Genomic DNA, 22,555 nt, shown 5'->3' with positions numbered 1-22,555 from the left:
TCTTCAATCATTTCAGACGTTTTAATTTCACTTCACTTAATTTTCTCCTGAATAGTGTTTCTTAAGTCATTCTCTGTTTCTAGACTTCCTCTCACTATAAGTGCTGCCAATATCCATAACAGAGTATATGAGCTGTGGCATAGCCCATGACCACTGCTTAAATATGTGTCCTTATTATGCTGCCTGTTTCTGTATTATTTATTGAGTGTTGTGATAAGGAAAAAAGGCACTGTGATGCATGGAGCCTAATGCACAATTCCTTAGATAGGATCCTGAACTGCTACTCCTACTATAGACTATTATTAATATCTTGCACACTGCAAAGACATTTTTATTTATTTTTATTTATCTCTTCCTTTTTGTACCAAGCACTGGAGTCACAAAGAAGCACACTCTTTTCCTTTCCCTTGACATATGCATTTAAATGTCTTAGTTATCTACCTTTCCTCACATACACTGGTGATAGATAGCTTTTCTTTTCTTCTGTACAACTGTAAGCAGTACTGTACCTGAAAACAGCTGACATGCTTCTAATGAGAAGGGTTGCCCAAGTCTGAAGGTTCACCTCACCAAGAAGTTGGTCTCTGAAGGTGGCCTAATTTCATAATTTCCACTCTCCTGAAATGCTGTTCTGTGGGTGGCTGTCCACCATGAACCCTGCAGTGCTCTGGTTTTGAGAATAATCCCAAAGATTAAAAAAACCTTCAACTTCATTTACTAAGAGAGCTGCTATTCTTTATGCTTGTAATTGCATTCATCAAACCTTAGGACAAAAAATACTTGGTTGTATCTTCAATAAGCCTATAGTCCATCAAAAGGAACCGTATCTGGAGAGACAGAAGTGCTGATTCCAAGCCAAATTATCTGTTATCCTAGAAACGTTTACTGACAAATTAGCTTGGCATCCAGAGACCTCAGAGGCTTTCAGATTTAGACTGCAGTTGATCAGAGGTGTTGAAGGCCAACATTTTGGCCATAGGCTGTCCCCATTCCCTGCTGAATATGGGCAAAGCTTCTCAAATACTTGTGCTGCAATGGTGCAGGGAGTGAGGCAGAGTAAGAAATCCAGTTGGAGATGGCCTCTAGAGGGGTGACAGGTGCCATCTAAGCCTGATTAGTGTAGACACTAACAAGTGGCGGTTTGAGGATGAAATTTCATAGGTCTTCAGTACAGCTCTCTCAGTCCTTCTCCTTATTTGTATTATGGGAGCACTTAGGAGGCTCTTGTCATTTTTCATGAGGAGAAAAAGAGATAATGAAGACAATGATCAAAACCCTGACTCTGAAGGTGCTGCAGGGCTCTGCAGTCTCACTGCCTCCCAGGGAGGGCTGTATCTGGCAGCCAGGGGTGCAGCAGCATACCCTACATCCCTGTATAGGCAGGGAAGGGGTGGGAGTCACGTGCCAGAATCAATGAAGTTGATTTAAGGGCAACATAATAATGGTGGTGTTTTGATGTAAAGTGATCATGAGTGCAAAGGAAGAAGGAAGGTAGCATTACTTAATAATAATAAATTTATAGTATAAGAGGATAACATTTAAATAAGCCCTAAAACTAAGCCTTGGATATGGTCTCTGGAGGTGCAGTGGAAATGCAGGAAAGGGGAAGCTTGAGCTGCTGATAACTGTTCTTTTCCCTGCCCAAGCAGAAGCTATTATCCCATTTCTCCAAAGTCCCAGAAACTCAGTGTAGTTAAGCCCTTGTGGCTATGGGTGCTGTTGTAGTTGAGACCCATCCCTTTCACCAGGAATGATGGCAGGAATGACTCTGTACAAGCACAGTCCTGCTGCTGTTTTCCTTCAGGCTGTTGTATTAGCCATCCTCCCAAGGCCTTGATTCTGTTTTTTCAAGCCTCCTGAAAACAGGCATCCCAGAGGGCTGAAACAGTTCAGTAGGTCAATACAATAGCAGGGCAAATACAGAGCCTCATGGATGTTCAGAGCCTCTGACGTGTGGCACTGCAACTAACAGCTGATCAAATAGCTGTATGTCACTGGGGCAAGGAGCGGGGGAGGCAGCAGGCATCTTATTACCGTCTTCTTTTTGCTTGTGGCTTTTGGACTGACCCTCCCCATGACAGACCCAGAGTTAGAGGGGTTAGGGAGCCTGGAGGGTGTGAGGGTCCCTGCCTGTGGCTGGATATTCAGACTTGCCCTTTGCAATTTGCACTGAAACTCTATTTTGACTTTTCCCTTTGTGGAGAGGCAGACTGAGTGGTAAGTTAAACTGGAAGGAGAAGGAGCAGCCTTCTGTGATCTCTGCTGCTGCTGGGGATGATGGTCTCCTCTTGGAGAGAGGGTCAGAGGGATTCTGTCAAAACAGGGTAGGCTGTGGGGAATCTGTGGAACAAAGGAGATGGCATCAGGGGTCACTGTTCAGTGCTATAAAATGTGACACACAGGGAGACACAGGGAGACATGTCATGCATTGTGTTTGTGTCCTTGCCAGCTGGTGTCTTTTGGAAGGAACAGTTTGTCTGAATTAGCCATGGTCTTCACTAACAAGGCTTGGAATAGCCAGGCACTACAATAGATCTTCACTCATCTTAAAGACTTGGCAGGGAGAGTGCAGGTCTGCTTCAACTGGGGAGGGAAATCCCTTGCTGCAGGCTGGATGGCGAGGCAGGAGGAAGGATGCGACAGCAACAAGAGACAGAGCTGGTGTCCCCAGTGCCTACCTATGCTGAGGCCAACACACTCCTCACTGCACAGGTAGGGAACAACTCATCCTCCAGGCTGTGAGCAATAAGAGAAGGGGTAAGAGGATTTAGGGGAGAGAGGGGACAAAGCACCTATGAGAGAAGGAAAAGCTGTTCAATTGTAGAAGTGATATGAGAGTAAAGCAATTCTGCTGGAGAAGCAATTGTGCCCTATCTTTAGAGGGAAGCGTTGAAAGGAAGTGGCTGAAACAGAGTGGTGTCGTTCATGCATTTGAACCTAAGATAAAAAGACAGAGTTTCCTCATTACCTTCAATATGCCCTTGTTCAGCACTTCCCTGTATTTACTGTAGGAAATACCTTCGGTATCTCAAATGGTGAGGTTATCTGACCGCAAACACTTATTTAATCATCTAAGTAACTTGCATCAAGGAAGAAAATAGGTAGTTTAAGTAACGTTGGTCACAGAGTCCCTCGGGGGCTGCATTACATTTGCTGACAGACTCAGTCCTGTGCATGTTTGCATCACTTACCCCTTTACTCATGACCCCAAGGACCACTGGGATTCACTGAAATCTCTGTTCTGCTCACTTCTGTTTTGTGTTGTGAAGTTTTAATGAGTCACCTACTTTTAAGAGAGACCTAATCAACATTGCTTTTGAGTGTCTTCCACCTTCAGCCTTATCATACAGCCTTTGAAATACTGCCTTTTTTTCTCAAACCTCTTTACTGCCAAGGAAAAAGGGCATCAGAAGTGCAGTAGCACCCAAGTGGCTCAGAAAGTTGTATTTTTAATGAAGTGTTTTAGGAAGTGCAGATGGCTTTAACCTGTAGCTATCTGGTAAACACATAGACATGGAGTGCAAAATCCCTGCAAGCTGGAGACATCAGTCAGAGGAGGACACACAAGTGGCAACTCTGCACAGTGCATGTCTCCCAGGCAAACAGCTTACTGCGGTGGTGCCTGGAATGACCACTGTAGCCATGGCCAAAGAGTCTGGTGTAGAGGCTCTGGTGAGGGATAAGTGCAGCATTGGCAGACACCATTGTGGTAGGAATGTCTCCACTTTTGCCTCAGACATGGGTTGAAAATTGCCCTCTCTTTTCTTCAAACATGAATGTAAAACAGCAGCCAGATTTTGGGACATAGCTAAATTATTCTGAGAAACGTCACCCCAGCATAGTGCTAATTGTAGCATTTGAAGTATTCCTAATGACTCTAATAGCAGCATTGTTTGATCTTCACCTTTTAATAAGTACGAAAGAATCCTGGTCAGAGTTCTCTGCAGTAAGACAAGTTGTAATGTCTATTTATTACAAATGTGTACAAAATATCAATGGCACATCATATCCAGTAGAAAAAAGGTGGTGAATGTCTCTGGTCTTACAGACAAATTGAGAACAAAGTATTAATAAAAAAATAAATGATTGAACAGTGCTGTTAAGTTTCTGCCTTTTATTTTTAAAAAAATGCACAAAGTAGTAACAGTTTACAGTTCAGGAAGGACACGGTTTTCCCCTGTGCTGACAACCACTTATGGTCTATTTAACATGTGGAATTTAAGTGGTGCAGAAAGTACACTTGGCCAGGAATTGCTGTCTATAGCCTCTGCAAAGGAAAATGCAAAAAATTAGTTTTCAGTAGGAAATTTCTTAATATTCTGCAGTCATAGACTTTACTCCTCTTTTTCACTTAGACATGCAAGGAGTCTGTCATTTGAATTAAAATACATCGATTGAGATCCTTTGAAACAAGCAGCATGCTGAATATAAATAATTAGTCATATTTCTGTTTATTTTAATCTCACGAAACTGCTGTTGAAAGCCATTGTTAAGCATGTAGTCTGTCATTGGAAAGGTTCCTATTAACTTTCACAGGCTGTGGGATAGGCTCCAGCACTTAACAGGTTGTGTAGATGAAATAGCACTCATAATCTGCATTACATGCATTTGTCCATGGCTAGATCAGACAGGTTGTGTTTATTTTGCTTTATGTGTGGTGACTGGGTAAAAATGAATGGCCCTTACTATGTGGGAGGTCAGAGTAGATATCTTAATTATGCCTCCCAGACTTGTGCTCTGTGCATTTACAGGCTAGTGAGGGTACACACATGGGGTGGGGAAATTAGGAGACCCTTGTCAGGAAAGATGTGCTAGTGAAGGCTAGAGGCATGCAAAACATGGTCAGTTCTCTCCTGTTTTCTTCCCTAGCTTTCCAATAGAAAACCCTGAATCAAGGAGGCGTAATGATCAGCTGGGCAATTTATATCACCTGAGGAATACTTGCCTCATAAGAGAGAGTTTGCACGAAGCAAATGTCACTTCAGATCGAGCAGCAACAGACTGTTTCAGAAAGCAGAGGCACAGCTCTAGGAGTGACATGTTCGGGGACGAATCCATGTGCCTGCTGGTAAAGGCTGTCTCAGCACCTACCTTTCCATCTTTCCTACTCCAGAGAAAGAAATAAGCTCACATCAGTGGTAAAAGCAGAGATGGCAATTCAGGACTTTTATAGCCTAACCATTGCTGTTTTGGGGTTCAGTTGCTTAACCTTTGTTGGTACAAGAAGATTAATGCCAAAAATGGTTGGGAACAAACAAACCAGAAGAAGGGACAGTGCCTAACTACTAATCAGGGGTGTGGTAACTGGATGCAGATAAAGTAAAAAATGACAGGAAATGCGTAAGTCCTAAGTATTGTTATCCAGTCTATTTTCCTTTCAAAAAGACTGTCTAACAAAGATACAGCTTAAAGGATAATAACCTATTTTGCTGTGACCGATTATATCAGTTAAAAATTCCCAGCTGCATTACTGAAACGCTTCAGACACCAGTTATTGCTGTTTGTATTTGGCGTTGAATTGATGTCAATTGTTCACACAGTTCAGCGCTGGGTGTTTGATGTATGTGGAAAAACAAAGAAAACTATAGAATAGTCTGTTCGTTACTGACACTCCTACTCAAAGATGATAACAGAGGTTTTTTCCTAATACTTTGCTTTTCTTTCACCTTGTCACCTAACTAAGATCAACAGAACAAAGTAAAAATTAAAGGTAGTAAAAGGAAAATTTCTGTTATATCTAGTAAGATAATCTTAAACTCTCATGAAAAAAGTAAAATAGTATAAATATCAATATATTTGCTCAGTCACTCGCAATTATAGAAAGTGGTTCCTAAACACCTTTTGATATTTCTAGAAGTTCCTTTGTATTACAGTAGCAGTGGGAGACCAGAGCTCTGTTTTATTAGCCTTGAAAAAAAACCAAAATAAAGCAAAATTCCCACCAAAATCTGTTTCTACTAAAATTGCTTCTAATGCAAACCTCATATATGAGGCAACAGATGAAAGCATCAGCAAGCTGCAGGGTATCAAAACAACTTATTTGCAGAAATCACAATCCCTTTTAAGGCAACATCTGTACTTCTTACAGGTATATTGACTGACCAGTTGTCAACAGTGCATTCTATAGGATGGTTGCTCATTTAGGGATTTCTCCATTTACCACCACTTTAAAAATAAAAGAATCTCAAAAGCTCACTCATTGTCCTATCTTTTTGACAAATTCTTCTGCTCTAGACAGATTTTCAAAAAAACTATTACACCAAGTTCCCTGTATCTGTGCACCCGCAGCACAATGCAAGCTGTCTATATCAACACCAGAATCAGGTTCTCTTGGAGCGTTTTTGACTGTAAAAATAATTAATTAATTCTGGAAATGTATTTTAAAATGAAATATCAGTCTAGCCAGTTTCCTACCAATCTCACAGTAGAAACCTTTGAAACAGGAGTGCTGCATGTAATATGCAGCAATTTTTTCAACATGCCTTGTTCATCAAAGTCCTGAGAAGAAATCTGCCATGGTTGGACTCTCTGTTTCTGAGGCTGTTAATGATGTTAGCCCTGTGCTGAGGATGAGGACCAGTCAGCACTTATTTGCTGTGATTTACCTGAGGCAGTGGGCAGTTTCTTAGCACTCCTCTGCAAGGATATGCATCAACCACACTTACTGCGTATATGGTGAACTGTCTGTTTGGGATCCATGGGAGAGATCCCTGTAAGTCGATTCTGATCCTTACTTCCCTTCCCAAGTGAGTACCTACCAAAACATAGGCTGGAATGCTCCAGTTAACCTGTGGGCTTTGCATTGAGCTGTACTCAGCACATGCTCAGATAACCCAGCTAACTGCAAACACGACCACTCTGTGATGCTGCCCTGCTATATGAAACCAGTGCTTGCAATCTCTGGGTACCTTATCTGGATTTTTGCCACAGAGCTTGGATTTGAAGGTTATGGCTTTTCCAGGCATGAAATCTGGATGAAGTTGCTGTTTTTGAAAAGCCAAGAACATTCTTGTGCTTGATGGCTTGAGGTACTTGGGTAAGCGTAGAGGGAGATAGCTTTAAATAATGTCTTTGGCATGGAGTTGTTGCAGAAGTTCTTTTACCCCCTTCTGTCCACCCAAGCCACTGCAGCAACATATTAGCACCTCAGGCACCTAATGCTAATTTTTCCAGCATAAAACCCAGAAGAAAGCTGCCAAGAGCAAGGGGTATGCCGATTGCAACCTGGTTTCAATGTGCAATGAATCCTTAACAGGTTATATCCTTAACAGCAGGACAAAGCAGTGCTTGAAGGTGCTGCTGGACCATGATTACCTGCCCTGCACCTTGCACTCAAGTGGCCAGAGGTAGGAGGTTCCTTTGCCTCTTTTTTCATGTCAAGCTCTCAGACAGGCTGTCATTTATTCCTCTTTGGTATCTTAGGTCCTGCAGAGCCAGGATACGTTCTCCTCTCTGATGAGTTCCTTATCCTGAACAGGCTTTTAGGCACTGCTGTAGTAAAGGCAGTTTTACTCCTTTCTATGACGCAATGTGAATAAGGGGGGAGCAAATGCAGTGACTCCTTACTGAAGGAGGCTAGATGATGATTAGCAGTGACAGTCACACCATGAACACATGTGAGAGACCAAGGGAATGATGTCTCTCACCCATCTGGCTGAACTTCTCTACATATGCATACATATATCTCATGTTAATTTTAGTATAAGCTGAAAGAAGGGGGTTGAAATATAGAAATTATACAAGTACTCTTTGAGATTTGAACTGTGCTTATGCCTCCAAATGCCTATTCAACCCTAGGCTTATCTCACCAGCTGCTTACCAACCCTCGGTTCAGGTTCCCGTTTGGTGCCAGGATGGCTCTGCAAGAGCTGAGACTTGTTTTAAATGATGGTCCCTGCACAAAGAGAAGTCAAAAGGCACAGCACGGTAGCCCAAAAACTGAGACAGTCTTTTGTACTTTCAGAGGAAGGAGTGGAAGTGGAAACAATTTACAGTGAGAGGTGACTCAATGGGATTTTCAGAACTGGTCTGCATGGATGGGTGCAAACAGGTCCAAGTTCCTTTGCTCTGACTATGTCTGGTTCAGCAACTGTGGAGCTGTGCTAATGCTGTGCTTGAGTTGACTTGCCTTGTTGAGAAGCTAATAGAGTTGTGTGGCTTTCAAACCAAAGCTGGCTCATGGCCAAGCAACCTTGAGCATAGGCAGAGTGAGCTCATGAGCTCATCTGCCTGCATCCACACATGGAGACAGGGCATAAGGGTTATGTTTAATATAACTGCAAGGCTACTGTTCATATACAAGAGGCATCAGAACAAGTAAAGAGATATGTGAGCAATAAAATATATGAGGGGAGAGAGATCTTCATACCTGTCAGGGTGCTTTCCAACAGAGTCCACCAGCAAGACGAGCGAGCCCTCAACATGCAAGCAGCACACTTGAGCAGACCTGAGCGAAGTGAACAAGAGGAAATTCCAAACCTCAGTGAGCATCACACTTGTGAACTAGGGCTTTAGTTTTGCCTTGACCAGAAAGAATAACTGAAGTGTAGGATGTTGCAGGGAATGTGAGCTGAAGGCAATGGATAAAAAAAAGACACTTGAATTTCTGAAGCCCTTTGAAAACCTGGGGTAAACTTCTTTCTAAGTATGGCTTATTGGATGACAGTGCTACCTCAACAGAAGATACAATTTTGTTGAAGTTTTAAATGTTCTGAATTTTTCCAAAATTAACTCTAAATTAGTTATAGAACTGTTTTGTTTTCTTCCAGTATCTTCTGCATTTGTTTCTCTCTCTTATGCCAATCTGAGGATTCTAACTGGAGTTTCAAACATTTCAAAATTTGTCACTTAAGACTTTGTGCAATCAATCTGGTTAGACAGAGTCTATTTATATACACTCAGAGAGCAATTACAGTTTGCTATAGTTCTAACATGACAAAAAAGAAATTCAAAGGAATAATTGCTTTTCATATTATATTAGCTTTAATAAAGCAGCCAAAGAACAAATTGGCATCTGTTTCCTGGCATTTTTTCCATTACTTAATCATAATGTTTTTTGAAATCATGAAGTTTCTCTCAAATGCTAAAGTGTGCTTAGGTTGCGACATCTGAATCCAATTAAAGAAGATCCTGTGCTTGAAGCCTTCACTGCTGTCATAAAGCTACCAATCAGATTTCCGAAAAATGAATGCTTAAAAAAATGGTATGAATTTACTTGCAAATTTTTGTGCAATTAGATGGAGTACAACAGCCTTGTTAATACAGAGACACTATAAAACGTCTGTTAAGTGGGAAAACTAAGTTGATTTCAAAATGGGAAGAACAGTAAGATTTTAATTTCATAATGAATTCTTCTTTAAAGTTCCCAAAGCATTAATAAAGCGATAGCATTGACTCAGTTTGGACACAGGACTGTCCTATTATCAGGTAACGAGTGTCACACTTCTGTAGAGAGTGACACCAAGGTGCAAAGTTGGCTTAGGGGCATGTGGCTGCTGCCTGCCTGAGAGGTCTGAAACTCAGAGCAAATTGAAAAGTGTCAAGTCCTGGGTTCCAAGGGTTTCTGAGATGTTTTGTTCCAGATTAGGAGTCAATGAATTTTTATCACACAGACTGCCCCACACCTCCCTTGCTTTATAGTAGGTTTTCACCCTTGTTGTCATAACTTCTTCTCTTAGTTGCTCAATATTAATATTATTTTCTGAACTCTGTTAAATCTTTGCACACACAATGAGGCCTTGAAATAGGAAGTATCTGTAGTAAGTGTTTTCTAGAGAGTCCAGTCTATTATATATTTTTTTAAAGTTCTTTCAGCCTTGATTTACATAGGAAGGACAGGCAATGCATTAATCATTCTGAACCATTAATTTTTTGTTACCTCTATCATGTCCAATATACATCTCTTAAAAATAAGGACTATCATACTTCTGAAACTCACATCTTGGCCAGGCTCTCCTAATTTCTTCCCCCCAAAAAACAACTCCCAAATTTTTTTTGATATGCTGACTAGAACAGGATGTTCACAGTGAGTGCTTATGTTCTCAGAACAGTAGCATATTTTCATCATTGCAATATGGCAACACAGTATTTTATTTATTTACCAGACTGCAGTTGAGGAGTGATCAGGGACACTGCTCCTATGAGCACTGGAACAGGTTTCCAATTTCTTCATCCTCACACATTAACAAGATTTCATCAGAGCTAGTTGCGATCCTACCATGCACTTAGTATTAAAATGAATACTTTATTCATTTATATGAAAAGAATGCAGATCATTATAGGAATACTTTTACAACAAAGATTCCAGTGACTTTTTGAAGTCGATGTCACACCTTTCAAGGGCTGGACTTGCCTGTGTTTATGAGGCTTGTCCGAACAATGGTTAGTAAATATGGGTATTCTATTGCATACAAACATATATCAATACCTCCTTCAGGCAGCTATAATGAGCGTTATAGGTCATAACAAGCACCTTACATTTGAGATCAGACATAAGGTTCCACAGTAATAATAACAGGTCTCCATTGTCTTTTTCTGGGTTAAGCCAGGATTTGGTCCTGGATGTTGGAACAGGGCAAGAAGATGCCAAATCAGCAACCTTTAAGAAGGTCTGTTCTTAATTACAGAGGGCATTTAGAGTTGCCTAAAAACATATGGCTCACTTGCAGAACATTCCTGGTTATACACTGGAGAACTAAATATATTCCACATACATGGATAACCCCATTAGCGTGGAAGAAGAGCAAACAGGCATGGATATGGATGAAACAGATCCTAACTCCACTATTTCTTAATCTTGCCAGTGAAAGGGATAGGCCTCACTCAATATGACTAGAAAAATCATGCTTTTTTGTGTTGCTATAGTAGTCAAGCTCCCAACAGGCACCAGGAACAACTGAGAGCTAAAGGTTGACAATGTCCTTAAAGCCAGACTCTGAAGATTAAAATTAGGCAGTGGCTGCCTTTTATGGAAGACAAATAGTGCCCCTGGAAGTGTGCCACTTACACTGGCACATCTTCTGCTCTGTACCCAGACAGCTCCTTGGATGCTCCAAGGAAGCCACCTTGGAGGCTGGCCACTCTAGGAGCCAGAAGAAACACAGGCAGATGGCATGGTACTTCACAGAATCACAGAATTATAGAATCATTTAGGTCGAAAGATACCTCTAAGATCATTGAGTTCAACCATTAACTGGGCATTGCCATGTTCACCACTAAACCAGGTCCCCAAGTGCCCCATCTACACATCTTTTAAATACCTTTAGGGATGGTGACAAAACCACTTCCCTGTACAGCCTGTTCCAATACTTGACAACCCTTTCAGTGAAGAAATTTTCCTAATATCTAACCTAAAGCTCTCCTGGAGCAACTTCAGGCCATTTCCTCTTGTTCACTTTGCTCAGGTCAGCTCAAGTGTGTTGCTTGCATGTTGTGGGCTCACTTGTCTTGCTGGTGGACTGTGTTGGAAAGCACCCTGACAGGTATGAAGATCTCTCTCCCCTCATGTGTTTTATTGCTCACATATCTCTTTACTTGTTCTGATGCCTCTTGTATTTATTGTGCAGGTCCCTGGTCAACTTAACCAAGCCTCTGCAGCCCTTAGAGTGGCTCTGTTGCTGGCCTGAGTATCTCCCAGTCAATCTGGTAGAAACTTTATATTCTGCCATATTCTCCAGCTGCTCTGAAAATATTTGAGAGTAGCAAGGAAAGATGATCCACAACCATGTTTCACCCAGTGATGTAAGTTGGTCTAATTTAAAATTGTCTCTAGAAAATTTGTCCTTGTAATGTCTGTTTTACCTGTAAAGATGTGACTGCGCTGCCGTAGTTGTTAACTGTACCTGGGAAGCAGTGGAGTCTTGTTTGTCCAGAAGATAATGTCATATAGGACCCTGAAAAGGGCATTTAAAAGCTGAAAGCATTTCTAGAAGAATATCTACATGTCTCTTCTGATCTCCAATCATAATTCACCCATTAGTTCAATAGGATGACCCAAATTTATGAGTATTTGGGCTGGTGATTTTAAAAGGGATATGGTTACAGGCGACTGACAGAATGAACTCAAGGGTTTTATGAGTAACTTTATTTTCCGCCGTGCTGCTGAAGAAAAGGTTGCAACTGCACTTTTGACTAGTGAACAGCTACATGGGAAGTGACATTGCTCTTGCTTTTCTCTCTAGATGAATGATTCAACTGTTATTTTATAACTGCTACCTGTCCAACAATATCAATATTACATGGTAACACTTAGAGAAAACTGTTGTCAGTCGCTGACATCACAAAAATTGAATTTTGTGCCTAATTTCTAGTTGAAAAAAGCATGCTGCATGACTGGTAACAAAGTGGGGAGCTACCACATTACTAGTCATATGATTAAGCTCCTGAGCTTCCAAAGTTGTTTTCAGTAGGAAATCTGGAATTAAAAAAGCTGAAGTGAAGAATGCATCCCAGCAGTCCTCAGACAGCTGCAGAATATAAGATCATTTTAGTCCTAAACTCCCATACATGGCTTTACAAAGTGCAGTCAAAAGTGACAGCAGACAAGAAATGGACAGCAGGGAAAGAAGTGTGGTCCTGAAAGGAATGGTCAGAACAGTTCAGCAGACACTCAAAGGGAATAAGTAGTCTGAGGTGTGCTATAGGGATGGTACTATAAAATCATACAAAAATCAGTATTGTGCCAGATCAGATGTCTGAGTCTCCTATGTGGCCAATGAGAGCCATGAACACAGGTAAGCAGATAACAGGCATCTGCAGTTTTCTCCCAACTATCCTTCCGTCTGCAGCTGTTGTCATCTCAGGGACTTACCAAGTTTGATTCCCAGCACCCTGCCAAGCTGTTCATGCCACAAACTCACAGGAACCAGGAAACCAGGGAACCTGGTAAAGAGGCATATTCTCCTTAACTCTTCCTTAGCAATTATTTTCCTGTCTTCATTTATTATCACAGGTATTGTTTAAACTTAGTTTAATTCATAATGTCATATTTTGCTCTGGGTTTTGTGTACGCACATAATGTCTACACCAACTGCTAGTTAGGTAGAGAGATATATATACACACTTACGGATATGAATATATGTATCAAGTAACTAAAAACGCCATTGATTAAAGTTCCTTGAACAGCCTATAACTGAGTTAAAAGAAAAAAAAAGCAGAAGAACAAAACCAAATAATATTCAAGTCAAGACTCAAACTAAACAGAGCCAAAAATGTCAGAATTTGAAATCTTATCCTGAACGCATGCTGCTCTGAGAGTGTATACAGCTGGGGAGATTCAGAGAATGCCAACTAAGATTATTTCTATTTGCGTAATGCAATATTGAATACATTTACATTACAGATGATTGCTATTGTTACAGAATGCAAGTAATCATGTTAAGTTCAATAACATCCAATATCACAGTCCTGTATAAGGGAGGATTTTAATCTTGTCAGGAGGGTGAATTCATTGATTTTCCAGGTTTCCTTGCCACTATTAAGAAAACAAAGTTTTATAAGACTCTCAGCATGTCCTTTTTCTTACATTGATTTGTTCTTTTCTATAAGCTAGGAAGATGTGAAACATTTTTAAACCCTTTTCTTTTCATATTCCCATTGGTGAATAAAAAATCAGCTTTTTGGCTGAAATTTGCTGGCATGAAGCAAAGGAACATAGCTCATCTCATTTCATAAGATGTGTACTTCCATTCAAAGCATCTCTTTCCTGAGTGAATTCAACAAGTTTAAAAAGTAATGAAGCATTTGTGTTCAAAGTGTCTTCTCTGAGGAATACCATGTCTCTAAGAGTACTGATAGCATTTGAAATAAGTATAATTTCAATGACCCAGATTTTAGCAAGGTTATCTGGCAGAAAGAGATCAATGTTTGCACATGAAGTGGCCAGAAAATGTCATCAGGAGATAAAATCAGAAAATTATCCACAGGTTCATACATACTCTGTTACAGTATAAAATAACTATGAATAATATGCAGTGCCACTTTAAGAAGGAGTGTTTAGGCAAGTGAAATGAATTAGAAGATATATTAAAAATGTGATATTCTTCATAGACAAGTTAAAATTTTGTGGCATCTCCGATCACTGATTAAATTTTCTTCTGAAGGTTGTTGTGTAAGCAGTAAATGGGGCCATTTTCAACCCTGGGAGAATCAATGTCAATCTCACATTAAAAAAGAAGAGCAGGCAAAGAAACAGTAGCAGAGATCAGATGAGGAAGGCTTACTAGAACTAAAGAAAGAAAGGCTAATTTATAATGCATGCAGCCCCTTGGCCCTCATTAAAGGATAAGTATGCTGTCTTGGATACTGTCTTACCGCAGCATCCAAAGTCCTTGGTTTTGGAAAATGTCCAGATGAAGGCCATAAGGATAGGTAAGAGTAAAACGGAATGTGCTAATGGCTTTGAGGTTGTAATTTTCTCAGCCTATGGGACGTGCAAAGAGAATCCAGTTGGGATATACAAGTACCCACGAGAGAAGTAAGAACTAAAATCTCCTGAAGTTGCATCATGTGCTGCCACCACAAAGCCCATGGTGGGTGTGTGTGTGCAGTCAACAGTGAAGGTGACTGAGGACAGAGGAATCTTCTCTGACAGGAAAACAAGAGCAGGAAAAGAGATGGTCTTCAGACAGACTGTCTGCTCAGGGGTGTGCAGCAGGGATGTGTGTTGAAAAGCAATTATTGGCTGCTACGTGTCCCTGCAGAAGAGTTTTGAGGTGAAAAACTCTGGGGAACATCTGTCTAGCCGGTTGGCTTTGCTGCCTGACTGGTCATTGCAAGGTAGAGGGTAGGGAAAGGGCAAAGAGAAATTGTGGAAGCTTGCTGTTTTGAATACAATCTGCAGAATCTTAATCCGAAGAAGTCAAAGGACGTTAAAACTGAATCTGTCCAAGAGCCAGGGAAGAATGTCATGATTCAGGGCCTGACCCAAAGCCAACTGAAGCCTGTGGGTTATGGAGTGAGTGTGCTATTGTAAGCAACAAACAGGATGTTACCATATCCCTTAGGGTTGCAGAAACTTTAAATATCGGACTGGAAGAAATATCTTAGCTCATCACTTCCCATCCCCTTTCTATATAGTCAGCCATGAAATATAACCCCATTTACAAGTGCATCAAATGAGTTTTTATGCTGGTTCGGTAACTTCATTGCTATGTACAATATGAAATCAGCTGAGCTATAATATGAAATCAGCTGAGCTATGCTGAGAGGTGGTGGTGGGGTGTTAAGTTGAATTAGACAAAAAACCACTAGATATAACTGTCAGTTACTGAAAAAGCCTGCAGTTAAGGTAGAAGGTGTTCAACAGGTTATTCAGAATAGTTTTTCATCTGTGCATGGACATAGCATTGAATGCATAGGATTGTGTGGGAATTTCCATGCATCAATGTATACATGAAAAAAGGGCATCATGAAGGATAGGAGTTTAATTCTTATACTGACAAGCTGAAACTAATGTGACTAGAAATATCACCATCTAGGAATGCAGAGGATGTTGTAAAAGAAGTTGTTAAGCTTCTAACAAAAAGAATATTAAAATCAATTGCTAAACTGCAGGCCTAGAGAGCAATGAATTTGAAATTGAAATTTGTGGGGTAGTTTGAGCTATTATAGACTGATGAGTTTTCAGTGGGAGGCATGCTATTTTAAGTAGCTCTTATAAAACAATCTAGAGGAAAATTAGATGATTACAGAAATGGTACTGGTTTATGCCAAAGAAAAACCTTGCTTCCAACTATAAGGATTTGTTAAAGTGTCAACAAATTAGTGGGTAAAGAAGCACTGGCAGATATAATTATTCAGATTTTTTAAAATCCCTCAATGATATTATTAAAGAAAACCAGGCACCTAGAGTGTAAAAGATAATATTCTTCTGTGCAGCGAAAATGGGCTGGGAAACAGTGAAATACAAAGGATAAAGAGCCAGCTTTCATCTAGAAATGAGGTTAATAGTGAAGTGTTTGCAATGCATCTGCTGTAACTGAGGCTGTTTATTAATAATCTGACAGCAGGGCATAGTAGCAAAATCTGCAGATGATGATAGGTGATTTAGATCAGTCAGGGATTGAGATATGCAGATATGACAAAATGAAGCCATCAGGCAGTGTATTATGAGTTTGATGCTTGTTCTGGGGCTGCTGTTTCTTTTTTGTTGGTTTTTTTTTTTTTTTAATCAAAAGCAAAGTCATAAACATTAAAAGAAACTGTTAAGTTCCTTGCAGCACCAGACTGTATTCTAAATGAAATGAACACAGTTCCAGTGCAAGATTTGCAAGTTATTACAGATGGTCCAGAAGAACCCTCTGCTTAATACCAATGAAAAAAAAAGGGTTTGTTTAAGAAAGTGACAACAAGAACAGAGCAGAATTCTATATGGCTGTTATATCTCAGTCCTTATCACCCCCTGACTTCTAATACTGTTTGCATTTGTAGTCTGCCAGTCCTGATCAAACTGCAGCCAGTGAAGGAAATCAGTTCCATGTAAAGAGCAACAGATATGACCTCCAACAAGGAAATATTTCCAGAGACTGAGAAAGATCAATGAAGACATTAATAAGAGGAAACAGAAGCTGAGTGGCTCATGAGAAAGAAAGGAATGCTCATAATTTTTAAAACAGCTTTAATACAAGAAAGAGCAGAAGCTGGTGAAGTCTAACAGTTTTGAAATAGAAAAATAGCTATTCATGCACAGTATGTAATGAACTTGCAGAACTTGCTGCAGGAAATGTTAAAGCAAATAGTTCATGAAGACTGTCAAACTGAAAAATAAGCGTGTCATCAAAATTCAGTATAATACTCAATGGATAAAAATTTGGAAAGAACTGCATTTTTACAACAATGCTGACTCTGAGATATGAGCTTCCCTTGTATAGGGTTAGAAAAATTATTTCCACTGTAAATCTTTTTTATATCCTTGTACAATAATAGTTATGGCTGTAGTGGAGGACACATTTTGTCATAGACCTTTATTGAACTTTTATTTTCCTCCAATGAAAGACTCAGAGGTCTATGGTACCCTCCAGCCTTGGAGATCTATATTTTTATTTAATTATTTCAGAAAAAATTCTAGGCAGCAATTGACGCTCTTCAACGTTCAAAAGCTTTGCCCTAAATATACCATATGAATGGCAGTTAAGCTGTCATCTGCTTTCTTGGCAGAGGTAATTTTGGAAAGACTGGATGGTGCCTAATATGGAAACATTAATTTTACAGTTATTAGCATCAGTAACTTAGAATTAAGTGTGAAAAGAAATATAAAGAAGCTCCAAAATTAAATACAGGAGTGTAAGTGTTCTGAAGACACAAAATTGATATAAAGGTCAAGAGCATGAAAATGAGACATTTGGAAATTAAGAAATGCCTTGTATTAGTGTATTATCACAATTCCATTGACAATCCAGTAAGCTGTGCTTTCTGCCTTCCTTCTTCTGACTCCAAATTATTGAAAAACAGACACCTATTTCTCAGTGATTTCTCTTCCCAACTGGTCCAGACAACCCTGCCTCCCACCAAATGTAGCAGGAGGCATCTTGTGCTGCATCTGCTGCGTTGGAAGGTCATGTGATGCTTCTGCAGAAGAAGAATCAGATGTTCTTTGTTACACCCTATCACCACCCACTCTGCTTTATGGATGTAGTGGCTCCATGTGGAGATAGGCACTGTAATTTCTATTTTGCAGGCAGAGACCTGACAGCAAGGTTACTTATCCAAGGTGGTACAGCCTGTGGAAGCCAAGGATGCAAACCAGACACCTTAGGTCAGGCTCAGCTGTTGCATGCCTGGAGAGTTACCCGGGTTTGAGTGGGAGAGAGGGGTAAGGAATGAATCCTGGGCTCACGTTGCTGAGACAGAGTTGTGTTGTTCTCCCCATCCTTCAACATTTGGAGCAGAGGAAGAAGAAGCTCCTGCGTGCCAGTAACAGCATGGCTAGAGCTTGCTGAGCTCACTGTATGAAGATTATATTGCTTTATGTTTTTTGTCGTGGTGTTTAATTAATGCAATGCCATATCAGTATAATTTCAAGATATTTATAAACTGGAGCGGGCATTTATAAACTGAATCAGGGGGATTTACAAACTGAAGTGCCTATTAAGTACTCTGCTGTGAACGTACAGTAATGAAGCCAGGGAGAGAAGCATTTCCTACACTAAGGTAAAGACCTCTGACTAAATAAGGAACTGGCAAATAAGGAACTGTTCCTAGTGCCGAGGTGCAGGCAATTACACATGGCCAATATCCCTCCCTTCCTAGAGTAGGTCAGGGCACATCTCACCTCTCTTCTTTCTCTTCTCCGCAGCACACCTTCCCCACGCTGAGGAACCTGCCTATGCTTGGAAAGCAAGGGGACAGCAACACCCTCTGACTGCAATTCAAGAGAACCCCAAATAGGCACAAGACACTTGTTTTCAATTAGTTAGGGTTATCCTCCTGCTTTCTGAAGTCTAAATGGATAGCAGACTACAGAAATCCTAAGTGAAATGTGGTTTCGGGAGGTTGTGCTGGGTGCGCACTTGTCCTTTTCTCTCCCTGTCTCTGAGTTTTCCACTGGAGACCTCACTGAATCTTTCATTTTGCACAAAGATTGCTCTGAAGCTGCTTAACCTGCACAATCCTCCCGGAGGTGTACCAGGGCCTGGAGAGGCTGCATCAGAGGCCATGTCGACACCGGTGCAGGGGAGGGGAGAGGATGTGAGATGATTCCCTTCACAAACCCTAACTCCCCTGGGCTGCCTTGCACACTTCAGAGAGAATTGAGGTCTGCTTTTGGGGAGGAATGTAAAAATACAGCTCTGAGTGCCCTCCTACTGCAGTTTTGATTTATCTGCTGAGAAGCCATCAGACTCCACTCAGCTGAAGCCAGCTTTATGCTCAGGTTTCTAAAAACAAAAGGTTTTTCTTTAAATGACTGCTACTGAACTTTAAAAGTCCATGAGGCCCTTGAAACTACCAAATGGCACAGAACAATATAATCATCTAGTAATACTCACCTGCAGACTCATTATTTTTTTTCAGATCTGCTCATTCCTCATCACAACTATTGAGATGCAAGAGAGCCAGCCAGGTTCAGATGTCACCGACAGAGCCATTACTAGGGAATGTGGTGTGAGGAGGAGCAGGATTCATGTCCCAGACCGAGGTTTTGAGGTTTTAATGACCATTATAGGAGGTAGGCTCATATTTCAAACTGCAATAAATTAGGATAGTTCTGCAATTTTTCCAAATAGTTAGGACAATTTATATCACCTACCTGTGATTAGCTGAAGTTGAAAGGCAGGGCTGTGATTCAGTAATAACAACATGAATTTTGCCGCTGAGGTCAATGGGATCCCACCATCAAGACTTCAAAGCAGCAAACCAGCACAGAATTGATTTCAATGTGCTGTTCTCTCCTTCCTAAGGGCAAGTTGTTCATTTGATGTTATATTTGAGGTGTTTGTAGAAACCTGTAGGTAGCAGAAAAATTTAAATTTGAAGTTTGCTTCAGTTTGACCTCACCATGGGGACAGAAAAGTCACAGTGGGAAATATCAGTAGCATTCTGTGACACAAATGATAAATCACTTTTCTGAGTTAACGTCACCAAGCACACGGGTCTTGCTCTTTTGGCAGGACTTCCAAGGAAAAGACTCTCGACCAGACTACCTTCACAGAGAATCAGAGTTCTTTCCTAAAATACGAGAGAATATAATTTCCTTTTGTGTTAGAAACTAGCTAGCACCGAGGTTCTGGAGAGAGTGAAACTGAATTTAGCCGATCAATACACAAAGCTTATGCAAGCATGTTTTCTTCTGGGTGAGGGAAATTCTTCGATCCATCGTTATTCAACTTCATTCTTCAGTGAATTAACATCTCAAACAACTATTCAGGTCACAGAGGTTCAAGTCGCTAAGGCACAAGCAGCTTTGCCTCCCGAGGACTATCAGGCAGCAGGGAAGGTAAATAAAGGGGTTTGTTTAATGTTTAAAAGAGCGTACTAATGGACAATTAGCCAGAGGATTTGAGAGTAGTTTTTAAATCTACAAAAAAAGCAAAACTTCAAACACTCAGTAAACTCCAGGCTGTGTTTTGGGCTAACGCCACAGTACACATCTCAGACCCGCAGCATTGATGGTGACGGGAACCCATGGTTGTCACAGCTTCTGCCGGGAAGCGGTGACAAAAGTTCGCAGGTGTCTCGAACAGAGTAGTAGATAATCTAAAGTGAAGTAAATTTGCAGGGCAAGGACACATCTAGGCTAAAGTATTTGCCTCAAGCTTCAGACTTCAACTGAACCGCATCTTTAGACAGTCATGGCTGCAATGTCACTGTTTATAATATAAATGACGTGGGAAGAAACACCGAGTCATCTGGTTCAATGAAATCAATATAGTCATGCAATACTTCGAGGGCTGTTAAGGTTTTCAGAGAGACTAGATCATATTTTCAAGAACAGGGCTCGCAGTTATTTAGAGAAGGCTGAAAAACAGTCCACACATGTTGGTCACAGCACCCCTGCTGTGAACAAAAAAATCGAAAAGACAGAATGTAATTTTAGAGAAACGGCTTATTTTTGAGGTGTTTCAGTGAAATTCTGCCTCTGAAAACAAGGTGAGGCAGTACAATAGGAACTGTCTTTTCACTGTGTCCAATTTTAGATGGTATCCTCACTATTGAAATGAAAAGCAGAAGAAAAAAATTGAAAAAGATGACGCACATGCTTAAAAAAAATCGACTATATTATAAGGTATTATTTTTTTAGTTTTAAGTTGCTTTTACAGACCGGGCTATTGGATTTTGTAGTTCTGTTGCAGAAACACACTCTGCTTCTGAAGTAAAATGAAGCAATGAACAAAATTATAGATTTTGTGTCTTAAGTATCAGATCGTTTCCAGTTTGCTGATCTGTAAGCAGGTTAATTGTTCTCTGATGAAATTGAGTGACAAGATTAAAAAAAAAAAAAAAAAAAAGAAAAAAACAAAACAAAACGAGGATAATTTTTTTTCATCTGGGAGACAGAAACAATCCAAGCAGTCAAGATTACTGTTGTGAACCTGCCATTGAAAAATACGATAAAAAAATACATTTGATAAAGTACTAAATTAGCTGATCTGAGACAAAACTCCCAAATTAGGTCTGCCGGGTATTTGAGACATTCATTTGACCATCGGTCTGTTAAAAGAAATCTGAAAAGAAGTCTTAAAGATCTTCTGCTGATACCATCATGTCAATGAATTATTCGGCTGCAGGGCATCCAATGTTGCTGGTCTGTAATAGTATCGGCTAATTAGCAATTTTACTTCCTCCCAGGTTGCCATTTCCTAAATCGTACTCCTCAGCTTTTGAGACACAGTACCCTGCTACAGTGTAGAGTGCGGTAACAAGTTAACATTTTCCAGTAACAAGTTAACATTTTCAGGAAATTGAGTCAATTCAATGCAAATAGACCCAAGGGAATTATTAGCCCTCCTTAGACCAAGACGAGGATGTCAATTAAATAAAGTCTTCTCAGCCAGCTACAGAAATGCAACCGACATTTCCTGAGAAGTTCAAATTTAACAAAACTAGTAAATAAGTCAGTTTCCAGGCAAGGCTAGCTCACATGCTGCATGGACAAGGCTTGGAGTTGTGTGTACATTTTATTTCTGTACCTAAAATGGGCTGCATGTTCCCATTATGGCCATGTTGAACCTGAAAAAATGACCAATTGAGCCAAGATGAAGACTTTACTAATGCTTGTTAAAAATCTAAGTATCAAACAATAAAATTATAGTATGCATTGAGGGCTTTATTTGAGCACATCGTATTGCATTATTTTCTTCCAGATTTATAAATAAAAGGTCATTATTATTCCTGCACCTTCTACAGTATAGATACTACAACAGAAACATGATGTGTTTAGTCCTTCCCAGACACAGCACATGCGATCTGTGAATGCTCAAGTGTTTCCTATCTATGAACATCTTTCAGATCTAAGGATAAAAAAGAGAGAATCAGAAACTAAATGCTTTTATGGCTGAGAGGAATTAAATTCTCAGTGAAAAGATTATTAAGAGAAAATTCAGTAACATAAAACATATATGAAATTGCTTCATCTAAACCCCTCTGTAGATATCTGTATTTTTATTGGATATGTGTCTGATGTTGGAATCAATTTTTCAATTTGTCAAAATTATGTGAAATCACATTCTTTCTTGAATCTGTAGCCATGTTTTCAAAGGAATAAAGTTTTTAAAAAGTGCAAGTGTATCAACAGCAGTACCAGTTGTGAATTGTGCTAGAAGTTGTAACTGACCTTGTAACACAGCTATAGCTGCAATGGCATCTGTGCTTTGGGGGCTGCATCACAAGTGACAGTAACATAACAACCATGGCCAATCCTGCAGCTGCTCCTGGCAGCCCACAAGTCGGCCAAAGAGCAAGATGCAACTCTGAGATGTTCATTGGTGTAACAGATTGATTGATTGCTACAACCATGTAGCTTGGGACAGCAGTAGTGATTACAGCCTCACTGATCCCATCCCCGACCTCCCTTTCTTGTCCCACACCAGGCCTATGTCCCTCCCAGTAATGAATGCTCTT

General features: G+C 40.3%; 1 long non-coding RNA gene across 1 annotated transcript in view; it reads left to right on the top strand.

The window, feature by feature from the left end:
• LOC135411418 (uncharacterized) overlaps positions 1 to 22,191 on the top strand; it is a 30,167-nt gene extending 7,976 nt beyond the window's left edge. Inside the window, exon 3 of the long non-coding RNA XR_010429141.1 lies at positions 18,294 to 22,191. This is a non-coding gene — a long non-coding RNA (uncharacterized LOC135411418). The remainder of the gene's footprint in view (positions 1 to 18,293) is intronic.
• The last annotated feature ends 364 nt before the right edge of the window (positions 22,192 to 22,555 follow it).

The sequence above is a fragment of the Pseudopipra pipra genome, chromosome 3 (assembly GCF_036250125.1).
Source record: "Pseudopipra pipra isolate bDixPip1 chromosome 3, bDixPip1.hap1, whole genome shotgun sequence".
NCBI lineage: Eukaryota > Metazoa > Chordata > Aves > Passeriformes > Pipridae > Pseudopipra > Pseudopipra pipra.
Note: the sequence above shows the minus strand (reverse complement) of the source record. Positions and strands in the feature narration are given on the sequence as shown.